Source organism: Rutidosis leptorrhynchoides, chromosome 2 (assembly GCF_046630445.1).
Source record: "Rutidosis leptorrhynchoides isolate AG116_Rl617_1_P2 chromosome 2, CSIRO_AGI_Rlap_v1, whole genome shotgun sequence".
Lineage (NCBI taxonomy): Eukaryota > Viridiplantae > Streptophyta > Magnoliopsida > Asterales > Asteraceae > Rutidosis > Rutidosis leptorrhynchoides.
This window is the reverse complement of record NC_092334.1, coordinates 392,625,271-392,648,131: the sequence shown is the minus strand read 5'-3', so window position 1 is coordinate 392,648,131 and position 22,861 is coordinate 392,625,271. Positions and strand designations below refer to the sequence as shown.

At 33.5% G+C, this 22,861-nt stretch overlaps 1 long non-coding RNA gene across 1 annotated transcript; it reads left to right on the top strand.

The window, feature by feature from the left end:
- Positions 1-14,903: 14,903 nt before the first annotated feature.
- On the top strand, positions 14,904-22,595 carry LOC139892162 (uncharacterized). Its single transcript, XR_011774001.1, has 3 exons — positions 14,904-15,682; positions 15,727-16,397; positions 22,265-22,595. It is a non-coding gene; the product is annotated as an uncharacterized lncRNA (long non-coding RNA).
- The last annotated feature ends 266 nt before the right edge of the window (positions 22,596-22,861 follow it).

Sequence of the window (22,861 nt, the reverse complement as noted above, 5' to 3'; positions counted from 1 at the left end):
CTATCTTTAGGATTCGCGCCTACCGTACAAAGACAAGTAGTTTAATGTTACCAAGCTAAGGGTATATTTCTGGTTTAAACCCACGTAGAATTAGTTTTAGTACTTGTGCCTATTTCGTAAAACATTTATAAAAAATAGCGCATGTATTCTCAGTCCCAAAAATATATATAAAAGGGAGCAAATGAAACTCACAATACTGTATTTCGTAGTAAAAATACATATAACATCATTTAACAAGTGCAAGGTTGGACTCGGATTCACGAACGTATCAATATTGAGATTCAATATTGCAGGAAAGTACATAGACGCAACGGAGATGATAAACACTAGATTGACCTCACGAGCATACCCATGAACCATACCCATCACCTCCATAGCTATAACCCATAATTTCCTTAGCTTCGACTCATTCAAAAAAACTATTTTGAAATCACTCGGACAGCACTCCGTCGTAATATTTTATGTATACTAATAATATCTTGAAATAATACAAAGAAAATATATATATGTAATTCGATTGAGAGAGTTTAGAGAAATATATTTTCAAGTTTCTATGAAATAATGAAACCTATTGAATTCTATTTATAACATATTTTTGAATTATTAAAGTAAATTATTAAAGTATGAATTATTAAAATGAATTATTAAAGTATGAATTATTAAAGTGAATTATTAAAGTGAATTATTAAAGTATGAATTATTAAAGTGAATTATTAAAGTGAATTATTAAAGTATGAATTTTTAAAGTGAATTATTAAAGTGAATTATTAAAGTATGAATTATTAAAGTGAATTATTAAAGTATGAATTTTTAAATTGAATTATTAAAGTATGAATTATTAAAGTTAAAGTAAAATAAAAGTAAAGTAAAGGTAAAGTTAAAGTATAGTAAAAGTATAAAACTATATACGTATAATACGCGTATAAGTATATATAATATTAATTTAAATCGTTATATATATTTAATAAAATAAAATATAAATATCGTTATCTTTATCATACTGGTTAAGTAATGAGTTGTCAAAAGTGGTTCTAGATATTTATAAAAGATATATACGTTTTAATAATAAAGTTCTTTTTAAACTGAAAACGTTTTTTGTACTTTTGAAACTAAATTAATAGAATATTATGGAAACCAATTCTCCACTAACTTTTGTCTAACTTTCGTAAATGACACTTTTTGTTTTTATTTATAAATAGCTTTATAAATTATTCTGAATATCGTTAAGAGGAATAGATTTTCTCAAATCATAGTGGACCTCTCAACAGAGACTTGTAATCATAATTCAATGTTTCTGATAATTCAATCATTTAAAATATTTTTTTAATTTCATTGAAAATCATATTGAAACAAATACGTTCGTGTAAGGTATTATACGTTTAATACTTTATTAATATTCTCAAGTTATAATATATATATACATATACATATCTATTTATATATAACGGTTCGTGAATCGTCGAAATTTGGTCGAGGTTATAATGAATGTATGAACACAGTTTAAAATTCTTGAGATTTAACTTAACAAACTTTGCTTATCGTGTCGGAATAATATAAAGATTAAAGTTTAAATTTGGTCGGAAATTTCCGGGTCGTCACAGTACCTACCCGTTAAAGAAATTTCGTCCCCGAAATTTGATAGAGGTCGTCATGACTAACAATGAGAATGTTATTATAACGATTATAGAGTTTTATCATGTTCAAGAAGAATGGATAAAATAATTCGATTAATAGAAACGTGTGAGTGAAGTTATCGTAAATGAATGAAATAAGATAATATTGATTCGTCGTATCTTTTGACGTCATCACGATTGATCTTCGAAAAGAAAATATTTGTAATCTATATTGGATTTGATTATTCGGCGATTAAGAAAATTATGATCCTCTTTGAATTAATGCGATAATCCATTTTGATTTCTCTGTCGGATATTTCACTATAAATCCACCTCATTTGTTTTCTTACAACTCACACCTTCTCAACTCATATTTTAAAGTATTTGTCAATATGCTTCATCCAGTGCTGATTCTTGATATACTCCTCACTTTCATATCTGTCGCTCTTCTTTTTCATCTGCCTCCGAAAGAATCTATTTACTTCTACTATACTCTTGGTTTTATAGTGTTTTTAGTTCTCCCGTGTCTTTATATTGCTATATGCATTGATATATACGGTTTGTGATTTCTGGGTTGTTGTTGGGTTTTATATCTTCCCTTATATTTCAAAGTCCTTGCTTCTTCTATAATCATTGTCATCCCCAATTAATGCTCTCTTTTATTTGCTGCGATTTATACCCCAATTTCTATTTCGGAGTTTTGTCCTTTCGTTTCTTCTTCTTGCGATTAAGCACCGCTTGTAATGGTCCAGAATTTGCATATATGAATTTCGGAATGAACATTGTTAATGTTCTAAGAAGGAAATTGTAATGGCACGATCTTGACTTGTCAAATTACTAGAATACCTCGAAAAAGGCCGAATCATCAAGAAATATTTTCTTGATATTTTAGAGGTTAAAGAGAATACAAGAGTCGTGTAACATAGTACATGATGACGTTATGATCTGTGAATCATCACGTTCCATTTAGAAACTCAGCATGACTTACTGTAATATAATCACGTTGATCAAGTGTCATTATATTATACTAGTTCATGCTTCAGTTCACAACACTACTTCAAAAATATTCCTATTTTAAATTCGAAAGTTTCAGAATTTAGAAACTAAAATAGTTTCTTTTATGATGTAATACAGACAGCACGAAGAGGTAAATGATTTCAGATAAGAATAATTATGGAAATATCTTCAGAAATATGGAGGATATTTATAATGAAAGATACGATGATATCTTAAAATTTCTAATATCAGAGGATGATGAAGAATATTGTCCGTAAGGGTTTAGAGTCAGGAGCAAGGTATTCGATAATGACTTCAGCAGACACGGAATTATTTGGATTCTTTGAAGGTAGATTTCGTCCTTGTGATTTATCCACAGCCTTCTTCATGGTTTGCTCAATCCGTATTTTTCAGTACCAAATATTCTATTTTTCTGAGCTTTGCCAACACACTACTCTTTATCATCAAACTTTTTACTGTTAAGGTCGTTTATAGTTTTTGCTGCTTCATCAGTATTTCGAGAACTAGTTCGCAGTTTAGGGTGTTTTTCAGAAACTTCACATTCAAAGTATATAAGTCCAGAAGATAGACACATATAATTGTTGGCGTAGACATGCTGCGAGATTTCAAAATACTGATTGCTAATTTCCGATGATTCGTATGGCAATTCTCGTTACAAGATGCAGATGAGTAAATGATGGGGTTTTGATAAATATAAAGATTTTTCAGAAAGTCAAAGATCAATGAAGTTATTAATAAGTTTACTGCTAATGTGGCGAGATATGAAAGGTTCCCCGGTAATATTGATGAAGAGGTAATCATTATAATAAGGCTTATTCGATTGAACAATTGAAGTTGGTTTGCTAGAGCTATGACAAAACCGTCTATTTTTAGAAGGGATTGAAAAGTTATTTTAGCTAGTAAATGTCAAAAGGTCTGACATGGATACATGTTAAATTATGACTTTGGTTTCAAGAGTTTATCAGGTACGTAACTGTGGATAACATGTGGTTGGATCATCATCTCGATTGTTCATTATTTGAAGTGTCTTCAGGTATTTCGAAGGGCTTGAACACAGATTATAATCGTTAATATACATACGATGTTCTAACACAGTTTTGAAGTTAAAGTATAGCTTTGAAAGATGTAAGAATCTAAGAGTGATGATACCGGTTATAACTTGAATTGAATTCGGCGATTTCAAAATCAGAATATGTAATTAGATTTTTGAATGAGTATGGTTGTTTTGATTTCTATAAAAGAATGTATATTGTTGTGAAAGTAGGGAGTATAATGGATGATTTGCTGAATCAGATTCGAAGAATGTAACATATTAATTGTGAATTTATATATCTCTAGGGTATTACCTACCCGTTAAAAAAAATTGTCACAATTAATATTTTGTACAAAAGAATTTTATTACAGTCTTTATGGAAATATATGTGTATATTTCTTCAGATGTAATATTGATTTAATGAGTTAATATTAAATTAAACTCACTTAATTTATGGTTAAGGCTAGGATAGATAATTTCTAAACTTTAGAAATTACATAATCGTCATAGAATGTTTCCCCAATGAAGTTATGAATCAATACTTCATCGTTGTGGTATTCCTTAGTATCTACAGGGCGTATGACGTCGATGCTCATGTGACAGATTGTGAAGTTGAGGTTTGCGATGCGGTTGTTGTTGGTGGTGGTAATGGTACTGTTGATGTTGTTGATGGTGGTACTGGTTATGTTGTTGGTGCTGCTGCTGGTGTTTGTAACCTTTGCACCATATTCTCCAAAGCCACTACCCGAGCGCGAAGCTCGTTGACTTCTTCTATTACACCGGGGTGATTGTCGGTTCGGACGAGCAGATAAATAAGATCTAGAATTTGGTGTAGTATATAATCATGACGAGATACTCTGGAAATGAGAGAGAAAATGGTGTTTCGAATAGGTTCGCCGGTAAGTGCTTCAGGTTCTTCGCCAAGAGGGCAATGTGGTGGATGGAAAGGATCACCTTCTTCTTGTCTCCAATGATTAAGGAGGCTACGAACTCATCCCCAATTCATCCAGAATAGATGATGACTAATTGGTTGATCCATTCCGGTCACACTGCTTTCGGAACTTGAGTGGGATTCCATTTCGGAATCTGAGGGACTTGAACTAATGACGAATTCCATTTCGTACGATTGAATAAAGAATTTTTCGATATGAAATGATTTTCCAGCTATCAGGTGGTATTCTAATTATATAGAGCAAAAGGTTTCGTAGATTACGGAGGAATTTACGGAATATGTCAGGCAAAGTTTACAGTAACAGATACGCTAAGATATGAATTAGCATATACGCTAAGATATGAATTTTGTCCATACACTATTCATGCAATCAATGCAATAAGATGTGTCTAGACTAAGAATGATAAGCAGATAATTTCCGACAAAAATGATGAGCAAAACTTTTGACATGCAGACACGGTCGAAGTCCAGACTCACTAATGCATCCTAACGACTATCAGTTAGACACACTAATGCAGACCTGGTTCGCTAAGACCACCGCTCTGATACCAACTGAAAGGACCCGTTCATATACATTATAAACGATTCACAATAGTTGATTACATCGCAAGGTATTTGACCTCTATATGATACATTTTACAAACATTGCATTCGTTTTTAAAAGACAAACTTTCTTTACAACGAAAGTTGACGGCATGCACACCATTTCATAATACATCCAACTATAATTGGCTTAATAATAATCTTGATGAACTCAATGACTCGAATGCAACGTCTTTCAAAATATGCCATGAATGACTCCAAGTAATATCCTTAAAATGAGCTAATGCACAGCGGAAGATTTCTTTAATACCTGAGAATAAACATGCTTAGAGTGTCAACCAAAAGGTTGGTGAGTTCATAGGTTTATCATAACAATCATTTCAATATATTAATAGACCACAAGATTTCTGTTTATAAATACATGTACACTCGCAAGTGTATAAAAGTATTCTATAAGTTGTAGGCACCCGGTAACAAGCCTTAACGTTCATGTTTTACCCTCTGAAGTACACCAGATCAGGTGTGTTTAAAATAACCTCGAAGTACTAAAGCATCCCATAGTCAGGATGGGGTTTGTCAGGCCCAATAGATCTGTCTTTAGGATTCGCGCCTACCGTACATAGACAAGTAGTTTAATGTTACCAAGCTAAGGGTATATTTCTGGTTTAAACCCACGTAGAATTAGTTTTAGTACTTGTGCCTATTTCGTAAAACATTTATAAAAAATAGCGCATGTATTCTCAGTCCCAAAAATATATATAAAAGGGAGCAAATGAAACTCACAATACTGTATTTCGTAGTAAAAATACATATAACGTCATTTAACAAGTGCAAGGTTGGACTCGGATTCACGAACGTATCAATATTGAGATTCAATATTGCAGGAAAGTACATAGACGCAACGGAGATGATAAACACTAGATTGACCTCACGAGCATACCCATGAACCATACCCATCACCTCCATAGCTATAACCCATAATTTCCTTAGCTTCGACTCATTCAAAAAAACTATTTTGAAATCACTCGGACAGCACTCCTGTAGCGACCCGACCAAATCATGTTTGACGGCGCCGACTACTTAGGTCCCGTTACGTGGTCGTAGTCCCTATATGAGACTCGTTTGACCAAAATTATGTCGCATTTTTGAAACGTATCATGCTTGCAAAGTTTAGTTTACAAAACTGTTCGACGACAAGTTTAAGTTTACAAGAGTATAAAGTATAAATGAAATAACTTGCGACATAATTAGTTTAAAATCGCGGTTGCTATAAATAGCGTAAGTATGTAAACAATATGTTTGAATCCAAAGGTGCTATCACTAGCGTATGTATGTATGTATGCTTGACCCCAAGCAAGAAATTAGAGTGTATGCATATATGCTCGACTCCAAGCAAGTATGAGTGTACGCGGAAGCATGTATCAAATAGCCAAGTATGAACCTGAGAAACATATAGAAAACTGTCAACGAAAATGTTGGTGAAATCATAGGTGTTTTAGTAAACGTTGTATTTGAACCACAAGATTTAGTATAAGATGATTATCAAATCATTTGCATTCCAAAGTTGTTATTTGTATCGCGGGCACCCAATTATCAAACTTAACTGTTTTGCACCCTTTGCGTAGTGTTAGAACATACACTAGACCCGAAAATATATTTCATCCGCTAACGGTAGCGAACCGTCCGAATGAGGCTCGTCAAGCCCATGTGATCACATAATATAAGTTCACGTTTACACCCTGCAAGTGTAACTAATGATAATTGAATTGAGGATTTTTGTTCAAACCCGTACGTGGAATGTTCGTTTTCGTACTTGTGTTCAATGTATAAAAGTATGATACGTATATGTTTCTCATCCCATAGTTTAAAGCATAAAAGTTATTTGAAAGATGGGAATATGATCTCACCTCGAGTGCACGAGTATAAAGTACTTCACAAAGTAAACGTGTGCATGAAAGTTGCTTAGCCTTGACCCAAACTTGATGAAATTGGTATCAAAATGTAGAGGATGAAGAGAGGATCACGAAAATGTAATTTGTTTTGAAGTTTGCTTCCAATCCCGAATTTAGATGATGATTTTATGAAGTTGGGGTTTGTGTTCAAAAATGGGAAGTAGAGAGAAAGGGAAGGATGAAGGTGGGTGGTGATAATGAATGGATGAGATGGGGTTTGACTAGTTGACCTAGTCACTAGTTAGGCCCCTTTGCAACTTTGGTCCCTCGAGTTTCAAAGCGGGTACGGGAATTAACCAAACGAATATTTTAAAAACGCTCGAGTAAACGAGTGATGTTATAATTAAATAACGGGAATATTATGAACGTTAGTCAACGGAAAATACGAATTTAAATAACGAAAGATATTATTTAAAAAAAAAAGACGGTGTTAAAATAAATTTAACGGAAAAACGCGGGATGTTACATTACCTACACCTTAAAAGAAATTTCGTCCCGAAATTTAGTTGGAAGTAGTAGTCGTTGTTTCTTCCTCGAGATCTTGCGTTGTCGGTTCTACGAATAAGTGAAGGTACTCCCTCGGTTATTTCAACGAACCTTGACATTTGGGATTTTACGTTGTTTTAAAGTTTGGTTTCACGATTTATAATTCAACCGGTCCTCCTAGGAAGTGAAGTTTGTCATCGATAGTAAGCTCATCGAAAGGAATAACAAGTTCTTTTTTCGCAAGACACTTCTGTAAGTTGATTCATAGAATGTAGGATGAACGGAGACTCAAACGTGTCGGAAAATTTAAACGGCTAGTAACGGGTTCAAAACGCCCCCGGATTCTAAAAGGTTTTGTGTATCGCAGATTTAGCTTTCTATGTTTCCCGAAACGGATTGCACCTTCTCAAGGTGTGACTTTTAACGTTACGCGGTTGCCCACTTGGAATTTGAAATGTTTACGTCTAACATCGGTGTAGCTCTTTTGGCGAATACGGGCCGTCTTGAGCCCTTCTTGGAATTGAATAATTTTAACGGTTACTCCATGAATGAGTCCAGGTTCGGTGACTTGATTATCATTTACTTGGTTCTACAAAAGGAGAATGACGTTTCCGGTCATATAAGATTTCAAAAGGTGTGACGTTAAGACTTGAATGATAACCATCGTTGTAAGAGAATTTGGTTAAAGGCAAAAACTTTTCTCAAGTAAATTTGAAGTTGATAACACAAATTCGTATTACGGTTTCCAAGGTTTGAATCGTATGTTTGCTCGGTCCGTCGGGTTGTGGTTGATACGCGGTACTCATGTTTAAACGTGGTCCCGAAGCTTTTTGTAAGGCACTCTGAAATCTAGAAGTGAAATGAGAATCTCGATCCGAAACGAGGTACATTTCTTTAAGGTATATTTGAAAAAGTTTGTTAGGACTTGAAAACGTTTGTTGGAACAAGTTTCTGTTTCTCAAGAATTTTGCGCCGCGGAAGATTTATCGGTTTCTAAAAACGTTCGTTAGGACTATTCACCCTCGAGGCGAATACTAGTATAACGTGAAGAGTCTCTCTCCATTGAGAATTTAAAATAAAAGATTTCCTGAACCAGAATTACGAGTGTAAGGCGAGAGAAGTTTCCGCCTCGATGCGAGCATAACGAGTAAATTGTAGTTAGTCAATAAGACTGTGCGAGGACGAGATAGTATACACTTGTAACATACGGTTGAAGTCGAAAGGAATCGGTAATTCATTCGGAAGCATAAGTATAGTTCGACAAAAATCGAAGGTGTGTCCCCGGTATGGTTGTTATCAATATTCTCGGAGTTTTCAGATGTCCAACATGAATAGATGAAGTCATGTACATGGCTCATGGTGGTGTTTAGGTTGATCGAGTCTAACCACCATCATGTGTCACTAGAACTTTGGTATGTCTTACCGTAATATAACCACGTTGATCGAGTGTCGTTATATTACGCTAACTCATACCTCCATTCCCACATCACTCTATAGATTCAAGTTCGTGTAATCGTGAAGTTTAAAATAAACAAAGTGTAACGACGTCTCTAACGTGACTCGTATTGAATCGAAAGAATTAGTGCAACTATAAAGAAGCGTTCCCCGAGGGAAGTGTATAAATGATTGTTCACGTCAATGTGGTTCGAGTCAGACAATAAGGTATTCAGGTATGAAAAGAGTAACGAGTCATGATAACGAGTAGCACGCAACCGTAGTGATAAATGTTGATGACGATACTCACCTTGAGTAGTGATGGTAGTAACACCAAAAAGTAGATAGTAAGAAACACCAGTGGGAAACCGATAGTAAGTTGAAACGGTGGCAAATAACAATCCGGGAGACAGAGTTCCCGAACAAGTGTGACTAATGAAGTCGTCGTCATCCATACGTGTATGAATCATGAATTTACGTGTGTTACCAAAAAGTGGCGGAATACGAGTTCGTATGATGAAGGTTGGGTACCATTAAAAAGTTTGCCTAAGAATGATTCAAGTATAATGCACAAGTAGTCAAGTAAGTGCTATCTATAGCAAATGTATGTCAGAATGCAAATGCTAACTATCCGGTTGTAGTCTAGATTCACTAATGCTTCCTAACGACTCTGTCAGACACACTAATGCACATCCTAGTTCCCTACAACCTGGCTCTGATACCACTTGTAGCGACCCGACCAAATCATGTTTGACGGCGCCGACTACTTAGGTCCCGTTACGTGGTCGTAGTCCCTATATGAGACTCGTTTGACCAAAATTATGTCGCATTCTTGAAACGTATCATGCTTGCAAAGTTTAGTTTACAAAACTGTTCGACGACAAGTTTAAGTTTACAAGAGTATAAAGTATAAATGAAATAACTTGCGACATAATTAGTTTAAAATCGCGGTTGCTATAAATAGCGTAAGTATGTAAACAATATGTTTGAATCCAAAGGTGCTATCACTAGCGTATGTATGTATGTATGCTTGACCCCAAGCAAGAAATTAGAGTGTATGCATGTATGCTCGACTCCAAGCAAGTATGAGTGTACGCGGAAGCATGTATCAAATAGCCAAGTATGAACCTGAGAAACATATAGAAAACTGTCAACGAAAACGTTGGTGAAATCATAGGTGTTTTAGTAAACGTTGTATTTGAACCACAAGATTTAGTATAAGATGATTATCAAATCATTTGCATTCCAAAGTTGTTGTTTGTATCGCGGGCACCCAATTATCAAACTTAACTGTTTTGCACCCTTTGCGTAGTGTTAGAACATACACTAGACCCGAAAATATATTTCATCCGCTAACGGTAGCGAACCGTCCGAATGAGGCTCGTCAAGCCCATGTGATCACATAATATAAGTTCACGTTTACACCCTGCAAGTGTAACTAATGATAATTGAATTGAGGATTTTTGTTCAAACCCGTACGTGGAATGTTCGTTTTCGTACTTGTGTTCAATGTATAAAAGTATGATACGTATATGTTTCTCATCCCATAGTTTAAAGCATAAAAGTTATTTGAAAGATGGGACTATGATCTCACCTCGAGTGCACGAGTATAAAGTACTTCACAAAGTAAACGTGTGCATGAAAGTTGCTTAGCCTTGACCCAAACTTGATGAAATTGGTATCAAAATGTAGAGGATGAAGAGAGGATCACGAAAATGTAATTTGTTTTGAAGTTTGCTTCCAATCCCGAATTTAGATGATGATTTTATGAAGTTGGGGTTTGTGTTCAAAAATGGGAAGTAGAGAGAAAGGGAAGGATGAAGGTGGGTGGTGATAATGAATGGATGAGATGGGGTTTGACTAGTTGACCTAGTCACTAGTTAGGCCCCTTTGCAACTTTGGTCCCTCGAGTTTCAAAGCGGGTACGGGAATTAACCAAACGAATATTTTAAAAACGCTCGAGTAAACGAGTGATGTTATAATTAAATAACGGGAATATTATGAACGTTAGTCAACGGAAAATACGAATTTAAATAACGAAAGATATTATTTAAAAAAAAAAAGACGGTGTTAAAATAAATTTAACGGAAATACGCGGGATGTTACAACTCCGTCGTAATATTTTATGTATACTAATAATATCTTGAAATAATACAAAGAAAATATATATATGTAATTCGATTGAGAGAGTTTAGAGAAATATATTTTCAAGTTTCTATGAAATAATGAAACCTATTGAATTCTATTTATAACAGATTTTTGAATTATTAAAGTGAATTATTAAAGTATGAATTATTAAAATGAATTATTAAAGTATGAATTATTAAAGTGAATTATTAAAGTGAATTATTAAAGTATGAATTATTAAAGTGAATTATTAAAGTGAATTATTAAAGTATAAATTATTAAAGTGAATTATTAAAGTGAATTATTAAAGTATGAATTATTAAAGTGAATTATTAAAGTATGAATTTTTAAATTGAATTATTAAAGTATGAATTATTAAAGTTAAAGTAAAATAAAAGTAAAGTAAAGGTAAAGTTAAAGTATAGTAAAAGTATAAAACTATATACATATAATACGCGTATAAGTATATATAATATTAATTTAAATCGTTATATATATTTAATAAAATAAAATATAAATATCGTTATCTTTATCATACTGGTTAAGTAATGAGTTGTCAAAAGTGGTTCTAGATATTTATAAAAGATATATACGTTTTAATAATAAAGTTCTTTTTAAACTGAAAACGTTTTTTGTACTTTTGAAACTAAATTAATAGAATATTATGGAAACCAATTCTCCACTAACTTTTGTCTAACTTTCGTAAATGACACTTTTTGTTTTTATTTATAAATAGCTTTACAAATTATTCTGAATATCGTTAAGAGGAATAGATTTTCTCAAATCATAGTGGACCTCTCAACAGAGACTTGTAATCATAATTCAATGTTTCTGATAATTCAATCATTTAATATATTTTTTTAATTTCATCGAAAATCATATTGAAACAAATACGTTCGTGTAAGGTATTATACGTTTAATACTTTATTAATATTCTCAAGTTATAATATATATATACATATACATATCTATTTATATATAACGGTTCGTGAATCGTCGGAATTTGGTCGAGGTTATAATGAATGTATGAACACAGTTTAAAATTCTTGAGATTTAACTTAACAAACTTTGCTTATCGTGTCGGAATAATATAAAGATTAAAGTTTAAATTTGGTCGGAAATTTCCGGGTCGTCACAGAAGGCTACAAACCTATCTGCCAAGCTCAAGCACTCCTAAGCGTCTAGTCTAGCAACTAGATTGCTTCAAGCCAAATCAACCGGTACCTATAAAAAGGTAAACAACGAGAGGGTAAGCAATGCTTAGTGAGGAGAACAACTGTACACATATGCATACAACTTACCGACCCGCAACCACAACACAAATATAGCAAACGAAGGACCGCAACAAGCATCTCAACTAGCATGGCATAAACGTAATAACATGCTAACAACAACAATATAATAATAGTATGCTATAAAACAACATTGAACACATACCTCATGGTTTACAATTAGCACAAGGGAGTGGTTCTTACAAGGACCATCGATTGTTCACAACAACCGTTAGTGGCACGAAAACGCGATACACACTAACCCCATGGTGACACAAATGCACGATATCATCGTATAACTCTTGGTGGCACGAGCACACGATACACACCACATAACCCTTGGTGGCACGAACACACGATACACACCATATAACCCTTGGTGGTACGAAGACACGATAGACACCATATAACCCTTAGTGGCATGAACACACGATACACACCATATAATCCACCTACCGCAAGAAAGTAAATCATATACATACATACATAATTATTCCACTCACCTAGCAACGCATGCACAAGTACACGCCATGTATGTACAACCTTCGTCCTCTCATTCGAGCAAGTATCCACCTATTTAACACATAGGCATTTCAACACATAAACACTTATTCTCTAAAAGAGAATCTAACGCCCCCACCCTTAACCAAAGGTTCCCACCTTGCTCACTAAAACCCGTCTATTTAGACACCTAATGGACACTGCCGACTTACCACTACTTGTGGTAATTTCAACCCACACACAAACAAGTACCATTTTGATCGATATGCACAAAAACATAGTTTGATACAAGTCAAAAACACCCATAATCACTATTACTAGTCATTATGTTACCAAAACACCAATTACCCAATTAACCCAAGTACTTAAGTACTTACTTCCCAAAATTACACATTTTGACCAAATATCAACATTAGTCACCAATTTACCAATTTACAATATGTACCAAGTACTTTAAGTACTTAACCCACCAACACATATGACTAACACTAGTTTGACCCAAATCAAGTCAACATCTAATTTTAACTTACCAACACGTTCTTAAGAACACCTAAAACACCCACTAGCATATTAGCTAGTGATTCACACCCAAAATTATGACTATTTACCCAAAATTCGTCATCCAAACCCTAGACTACAACACTAGGGTTCACACAACCAAAATTACACCAAAAACCCCAAATTCAAAGGTATTAGGGTTTATAGGTCACCACTAACACAAACCCAAAATTACACAATACAGTTCGAAATAGAGCTTACCTCAAGATCCAAAGAGAAGCCTAGAAGTTAGACACTCCAAGATGAACTCCAAAACGAGCATGCATCACCATCTTCTTCATAATCTTGAGCTCTCTCTCTAGCTCCCTTCACACACACACACACACACACACACACACTCTCTCTCTCTCTCTCTCTCTCTCTCTCTCTAAAGTGAGTTTGGTGATAGGAATTGAAGATAGAATGAGCTCAATATCAGTTTTGGATGCTTATAACCCGTCACATGTATAATCGCATTTAAGTCCCCAAAATAAAATAAATTGCATAGCAACCCACCAGCACCTGTCGCAGCGCAACAGATGCCTATATTAGAATTCGGGGTGTTATACTCTTAAACTCAAAAAAACTTTTAAAATTTATCAACATCACAGGCTCTTAAATTTAAAAGAATAATGTTTTGAAAAAATTAATTAATTTTACACGATTATTTTACTCATCGTGTAACGCACAATGTTTAAAAATTTTCAACGCCACGGGCTCTTAAATAATTCTTATACTTTTTCAATTTTTTAGTATCACAATTTAGTCATTTACATACTAATATGAACTGCAAATTACATTTTCTCACATCTTTTTACACACTCGCGCAATGCACATGTTCAAAAAAACTAGTGTGTCTATATATATATATATATATATATATATATATATATATATATATATATATATATATATATATATAACCTAACGCTTCCTAGTTTAGTGTTAGTCATTGATTTGTAAAGATGTCCAAGAGAGCCGTGGAATACACTTTGAGTAGTTGACTTTTGATCTCCGATATTCATTGTTTATCTAACCATATTCATGCACGGTCATCGTATTTGGACCTAACAATTGGTATAAGAGCGAATTCTAGAACTTTCTAGTCCCGATCATATACATTTTCATCATGAATGTGCATGATCACCTTCAAACCTTCAACACTTAATCCTATACATCTTCAAACCTTCATCATAAACATCTTCAACATCTAATCATATCATATATCTCTTTAAACCTTTATCATTAAAACCTCAAATCTTTAAATATTCAAATTTCGTCGAATATATTTTTTTAATCAAAATACTATACAAAAACATAGAAATAAACATCTAATTTCGTTTCTTTTTATCAAATCATCAGATCATCATCATAGATCATATACATCATCATCATATTAACTTCATCTCAGCTCAAAATCAATTTTTAATTAAAAATTTCACCATCATCAAATATGTTTCCTTCATCCTTGAATCAATTCATAGATAAAACATCAAGTTTATTTGAAATTTTGAATTCTATTTGAAACTTCATCTCAGCTCAAAATCAATTTTTAATTAAAAATTTCATCATCATCAAATATGTTTCCTTCATCCTTGAATCAATTCATAGATAAAACATCAAGTTTATTTGAAATTTTGAATTCTATTTGATCTACTAACACTCGTTAAACATCAGATTCAGAAACAGGAACAAAAACATATTACAAGTTCATCTTCATCTACATAACCGCTCATTTACACATATTTGTGCGATCATCATTTAGAGGTTATAAATTCAAATTTGGGCTTAGATTTGTGATCATCAACCAAAACCTAACCTTCGTCAATCGTCACACTCTATCAACAAGCTTTGCTTCAATGATTTTCAAATCGAGTTCATCACCAACCGAAAAGTCAACGGCTTAGGTCCTCGGAATGATTCAGGAACATTGGTGTAAAGTAAATATGTAGAGTTATTCACAATCATCTAATGAATGTTTCTGCAAATTTTCAGCTCTTAATTCATATGTTTAATTATTCAACTGTCTGGTCAAAGCTGATGGAGAAAAGTCAAGGTTGAATTACCAATTTTTTGAGATCAAAATTAGAATTATAGAGGTGTTTTTGGTTCTTGAAATAAATCAACGAGTGTTATGTGATGGATTTGTAACAATTTTATAGAAGAAATCATTTCGATTGTGATATTGAAGTGGAATGATTCAAAGTGTGTTCTAGGCTGCTTGCTTTGCAAAAAAAAAAAAAAAAAAAGTGTGTTCTAGGCTAATGTAGAAGGATATTGGAAATCTATTAGGTTAATCAAATTGAAGTTTGTTGTTTTAACATATTCATGAAGGAATTCGATGCTCGTTAGGCCCTTCCCTATCGTAACTAAACTATTCATCCTCTTAACCTTCCACATCAGCGCCACATCAACACCAATATCCTATAACTAACGCATAACTAAACACTCCCTATGATTAAAACAATACTCCTCTTAATATACAACGTACAAGCAATAAAGCATTAAGTCCAACAATAAAAAGTACTGGGACCCGCAATTCCTATAACTCTTCCGTTAAATCTATGATGAAAGCGGGTAATTAACGCGGGTAACTAAGTGGTGTCTATGATTAGTTACGGATAATGAGCGGGTAATGGGCGGGTAACTAATCATAGGGTGGTCTTAGAAGCATTCAACAAACATACTGTACAAAATCTGACACAAGTGGAATCCAAGGTCCATGTCACGTGATATTGGTTAGAGTGTGATGATGGTAAACATGATTTAAAGTGTTCAATCAAGGATCAACAACAATTATCTTTTAAAGAACTTAACGACGGCTGTTAATTGTTTAACTGAACACGGGTTATCTCAAGTAACGAAGGCTAATGAGGATGGAATATTTTATTACTTTGGTACTGAAGACTACATCAACCAATAAAAGTTGAGGTTTGTTATAATTCAGTAGGCTTATAACTACCTTTAGTGGTTTGATTCTTGATGTTATAATTCAGTAGGCTTATAACTACCTTTAGTGATTTGATTCTTGATTTAGAATACTAATAATGAAGTGTAAGAACAAAGATGATAATGGAGAGAAAGAAAGAAACACTTTGTAAGTGTGAGAAATGGTGCAAGTTTAATGCTTGCATTCATGGCTATTTATAGCAAAAATATCACAAGTTTAGGTAATACAATAATATTACTTTTGTGTATCAATAATTGACTATCCATTTATATATATATATATTTATATATTATAACACTCCCCCTTGGATAGCAATTTTGTTTGTTGAAGATCAACTGTAAGTTACTGCCTCGTTAAAAACCTTGCTAAAGAAAACCCAGTGGGAAAAACTTTAGCTAAGGGAAAAAGAGTGCAGCATGGAGTTGACTCCCCCTCAAGTAGACATCGCTTCGGTTGTTACATCTTTTGAACATGTCTCATGCCAATGTTATGAACGTGTGTTCTGAAAATAGCAGTTGGAAGTGCTTTCGTGAAAAGATCAGCAGAGTTTTTGCTGGATTGAACATATCTCATTTCAATCTCGTTGTCCTTAATGAGATTTTGAGTGTATGAGAAGAATCTAGGAGGTATGTGTTTGTTTCGGTCACTTTTGATATACCCTTCTTTCATCTGTGCTATGCAAGCTGCATTATCTTCATAGATAATTGTTGGACTTTTATCGCGTTCTAGTCCACAAGAATCAGTAATGATTTGTGTCATTGATCTCAACCAAAAACATTCCCGAGTAGCTTCATGTAATGCAATCACTTCGGCATGATTTGATGATGTAGCAACAAGTGTTTGTTTTTGAGAACGCCATGATATTGCAGTACCTCCATTTAGGAATACATATCCAGTTTGAGATTTAGCTTTATGTGGATCAGATAAATAACCTGCATCAGCATAACCAACCAAATCTTGTTTTGATTCGTTAGAATAAAATAATCCTAAATCAGTAGTTCCTCGAAGGTATCGAAATATGTGTTTGATCCCATTCCAGTGTCTTTTGGTAGGAGCAGAGCTGAACCTTGCCAACAAATTAACTGCAAAAGAAATGTCAGGTCTTGTACAATTTGTAAGATACATAAGAGCTCCAATTGCACTAAGATATGGTACTTCTGGTCCAAGAATATCTTCATGATCTTCACATGGACGAAATGAATCAGTTTCAACATTGAGTGATCTAACAACCATAGGAGTACTTAATGGTTTTGCCTTGTCCATATTGAAACGTTTCAAAATCTTTTCAGTATATGTTGTTTGATGTACAAGTAAACCATTAGGCATATGCTCAATTTGTAAACCAAGGCAATACTTGGTTTTTCCGAGATCTTTCATTTCAAATTCTTTCTTTAGAAGTTGAATGGCTTCATAGATCTCTTTATTTGTACCTATGATGTTAAGATCATCAACATAAACAGCTATGATCACATATCCGGATGTTGTTTTCTTAATGAAAACACAAGGGCAAGTAATGTTATTTGTATACCCTTTGCTTATCAAGTAATCACTTAATCGGTTATACCACATACGTCCCGATTGTTTTAACCCATATAAAGAACTTTGTAATTTAATCGAATACATTTCTTTGGGTTTTGCATTTGATGCTTCTGGTACCTTAAATCCTTCAGGTATCTTCATATATATATCACTATCAAGTGATCCATATAGATAAGCAGTCACAACATCCATGAGATGCATTTCTAAATTTTTAGAAACTGTCAGGCTGATTAAGTATCTAAAAGTAATTGCATCCATAACAGGGGAATAAGTTTCTTCATAATCAATTCCCGGTCTTTGAGAAAAACCTTGAGCTACAAGTCTAGCTTTATACCTTGTAACTTCATTTTTCTCATTTCTTTTTCAGACAAAAATCCATCTGTATCCTACAGGTTTCACATCTTTAGGAGTGAGAATGATGGATCCGAAAACTTTTCTTTTATTGAGTGATTCTAATTCAGCTCGTATTGCTTCTTTCCATTGAGCCCAATCATGTCTATTTTGACATTCAACCATAGATGTTGGTTCTGGATCATCATCATTATTCATGATGTCATATGCAACATTAAATGAAAATTTCTCATCAAGATTTTTCATTTCATTTCGGTTCCATAATATTTTTGAATATGCATAATTGATTGCAATTTCTGTATTGACATCATCAATCTCCTCTGCAGTAGGAGTACTGATTTGTGGTTCTTCTTGAACACTTTCTTTTACTTCATTATCAGCTGATTTTCTTTTTCGAGGATTTTTATCCTTTGAACCAATTGGTCTTCCACGTTTCTGACGTGGCAAAGATTCATGAGTGATGTTATTGCCAGCTTTTGGAATTTCAATTCGAGCTGGAGTATTTACTGCTGGTATATATGATTTTGTCACCGTTTTTGTATCTGTAAATGCATCAGGCAATTGATTTGCAAGTTCTTGTATATGCATTATCTTTTGAACTTCTGTCTCGCATTCTTTTGTGCGAGGATCAAGATACTTTAATTGAGGTTCACACCATGAAACATCATTTTCTTTATTTTTCATTTCTCCCCCTAATCTAGGGAACAATGTTTCATTAAAATGACAATCAGCAAAACGTGCTGTAAAAACGTCACCTGTCATAGGTTCAATATACCTTAATATTGAAGATGTTTCATATCCAACATATATTCCCAACCTCCTTTGAGGACCCATTTTTGTACGTTGTGGTGTCGCAATTGGAACATACACTGCACAACCAAATGTTCTAAGATGGGAAATATTTGGCTCTTGACCAAAAGCAAGTTGTAGGGGGGAATATTTATGACTTGCACTTGGTCTGATGCGAATCAATGCAGCAGCATGTAAAATTGCATGACCCCATATAGATACAGGGAGTTTTGTTCTCATTATCAATGGTCTAGCAATTAACTGTAAACGTTTAATCAATGACTCGGCTAAACCATTTTGTGTATGCACATGAGCAACAGAATGTTCAACAACAATTCCTATAGACATGCAATAGTCATTAAATGCTTGAGATGTAAATTCACCAGCATTATCAAGTCTCACCCTTTTAATGGTGTAATCAGGAAAATGAGCTCTCAATTTAATAATTTGGGCAAGAAATTTTGCAAATGCCACATTACGGCTTGATAACAGACAAACATGAGACCATCTGCTAGATGTGTCTATTAGAACCATGAAATATCTAAATGGTCCACATGGTGGATGAATTGGTCCACATATATCACCTTGAATTCTTTCAAGAAACATTGGTGATTCTTTCTCAACCTTAAGTGGTGAGGGTCTAGTTATCAATTTTCCAAGAGAGCAAGATGTACATGGAACCATTGTATCATGATGGATTTTTCTATCCTTTAGTGGATGTCCATGAGTACATTCAATAATCCTTTTCATCATTGTTGATCCTGGATGGCCTAATCTGTTATGCCATAAACTGAATACACCAGGATCAATATATTTTTCGTTAACTACCATATGTATTTCTGGTACATTTATATGTGTATAATGTAATCCAGAACTAAGTCTTGGCAGTTTTTCAACCACATGACTCTTGTCAGTGATACTTAAATATTTCTCATTTTTTGTTGTCACTGATTGATAATCATACCCGTTAAGGTATATGTCGGAGAAACTCAATAAATTTCTGCTTGACTTGGGAGAAAATAAGGCATCATTTATTAAAAATTTTGTACCATTTGGTAGTATGAAATTTGCCTTTCCTATCCCTTTTATCAAGTTAGCAGGTCCTGATATTGTATGTATAGTTCCTTCCGTTGGTTTTAGATCAATAAAATATTTCTCGGATTTAAGTATAGTATGTGTAGTTCCACTGTCTGCTATACAGAGATCTCCACCACTTGATTGATGTTGTATTCCAGCAAAATTCATATTGAACTTCATATATAAGAAATAAATAGTGAGTACATTAATATTACACAATATTTTACATGCAAATAGATAGTACTGAAACATTTAGCAAACATAATGACAAAGACAGACGATATTAAATCGTTTATTTTTCGAAAGACACACAACTTAAACATTCAAGAAATCTTCATATAAATCAGATGGTTTCTCAGTGACTGTTGGATCGACGTTATCCACAAAGTTTACTTCCTTTTCTTTATCTTTCAGCGAATCCTGATACATCTTAACAAGATGTTTAGATGTTCGGCAAGTATTAGCCCAGTGGCCCATTCTACCACATCTGTAGCAAGATTCTTCAGAATTTTTAGAAGAATTTTCTTCAACATCTTGTTTAGTGGGCTTGTTTTGTGGTTGATATTTATATTTTCGTGGATTATTATTTCTTTGACCACCACGGCCACGACCACGACCACGTCCTCGCCCATTACCATTACCATAAGGATGGTTTCTACCATAGTTATGGCTTTTGGCATGATGATGGTGATGGTTATTATAACCACGACCTTGCCCGCGTCCTTGTCCCTGTTTATAATTATTTGCAGTATTTGCTTCAGGGATTGCAAGTGTACCAGTAGGACGGGATTGCTGATTTTTCATTAATAGCTCATCATTTTGCTCTGCAACTAAGAGATATGAATTAAGTTCAGGATATGTTTTGAACTTTAGCATTCTCAAATTTCTTTGCACTGTGATGTTTGCAGCATTCATTGTGGAGAAAGTTTTCTCCATCATGTCCGCATCACTTATTTCATGTCCACAGAATTTAAGTTGTGAACATGTATTATACAGAGCTGAGCTATATTCATTTACTTTCTTAAAGTCTTGGAACCTTAATGTTCTCCATTGTTCCATAGCAGCTGGAAGTAAAATTTCTCTTTGATTATTGAATCTGCTTTTGAGACCTTCCCATAAAACATGGGGATCTTCTACAGTCACATAATTATTTTGTAAGCATTCATCAATATGTTGATGAATAAAGCAACATGCCGTTGCTTGTTCTTTTTCAGAACAATTGTTGTTTTCATTTATGGCTTCAAGAATGCCCATTGATTTAAGATGCATTTTTACTTTTATAACCCATGGCATGTAGTTGTTTCCAGTTGATTCTAAAGGAGTAAATTTAAGCTTTTCCAGATTCGACATTTTCTATTAAAACAAACAACATGATAAATTATAGTCACTTTATATTCATAAGTATATAAACATTAAACATAAATTTAATATAACATAAATGATAAGTAGGTGACAGTGTCGACCATATGTAAGTAATCATTAATAAATGTTATATAACATAAATATAAATATTAGTAAACATAAATGATAATTAGGCGACAGTGTCGGCCATATAAATGTTAGATAATAGAAATATAAATGTTAGTAACATAAATGATAATTAGGCGACAGTGTCGGCCATATAAATGTTAGATAATTGAAATATAAATGTTAGTAACATAAATGATAATTAGACGACAGTGTCGATCATATATTATTCAGGTGGTATAACCGACCATATATCATTTAGGTGGCAGAGCCAACCATAATTAGTATTAAGATTATCGTGCTGATAACGTGTTATAATTCAGTAGGCTTATAACTACCTTTAGTGGTTTGATTCTTGATGTTATAATTCAGTAGGCTTATAACTACCTTTAGTGATTTGATTCTTGATTTAGAATACTAATAATGAAGTGTAAGAACAAAGATGATAATGGAGAGAAAGAAAGAAACACTTTGTAAGTGTGAGAAATGGTGCAAGTTTAATGCTTGCATTCATGGCTATTTATAGCAAAAATATCACAAGTTTAGGTAATACAATAATATTACTTTTGTGTATCAATAATTGACTATCCATTTATATATATATATATTTATATATTATAACAAGGTTTTATTAATCATTTTATGTATTTTTGTATTATTTAGATAGGCAACTATTTTTGAAACATAATCAACTCATGGAGAAGATTGTTAGAACCCTAAAAATGAGTAGATTATGTTTCAATCCTTATAGAAGGGTTCTATAGATAAGGGCTATGTATGGAACCCCAAAGCTTCCTAGTTTAGTGTGATAACCATTGATTTGTAAAGATGTCTAAGAAAGTCATGGAATACACTTTGACTATTTGACTTTTGCTCTCTTGACATTCATGGATTATCAAACCATGTTCACGCACATTCACCGTATTTGGACCTAACAGTTAGAGTGGTCTCAAGTTCGAGCCTCAATTGGATATTTTCATAAAGAAATTTGCATTGCAATTGGTTTCCTTAATTAAAGATTTTCATTATGCAATTTGTTTTTCAATTGGTTATGAAGTCCTCATGATGTTTAATATATGATATTGATACCAAGCACGAAAGGCATGTTTCATACCATGTAAAGAGTGCTTCAACAGACAGATATATTCATGGAAATTAGGATCGCGATATCCAGGAGGCTGATGCATGTAAACTATCTCATGTAAGTCACCATGGAGAAAGG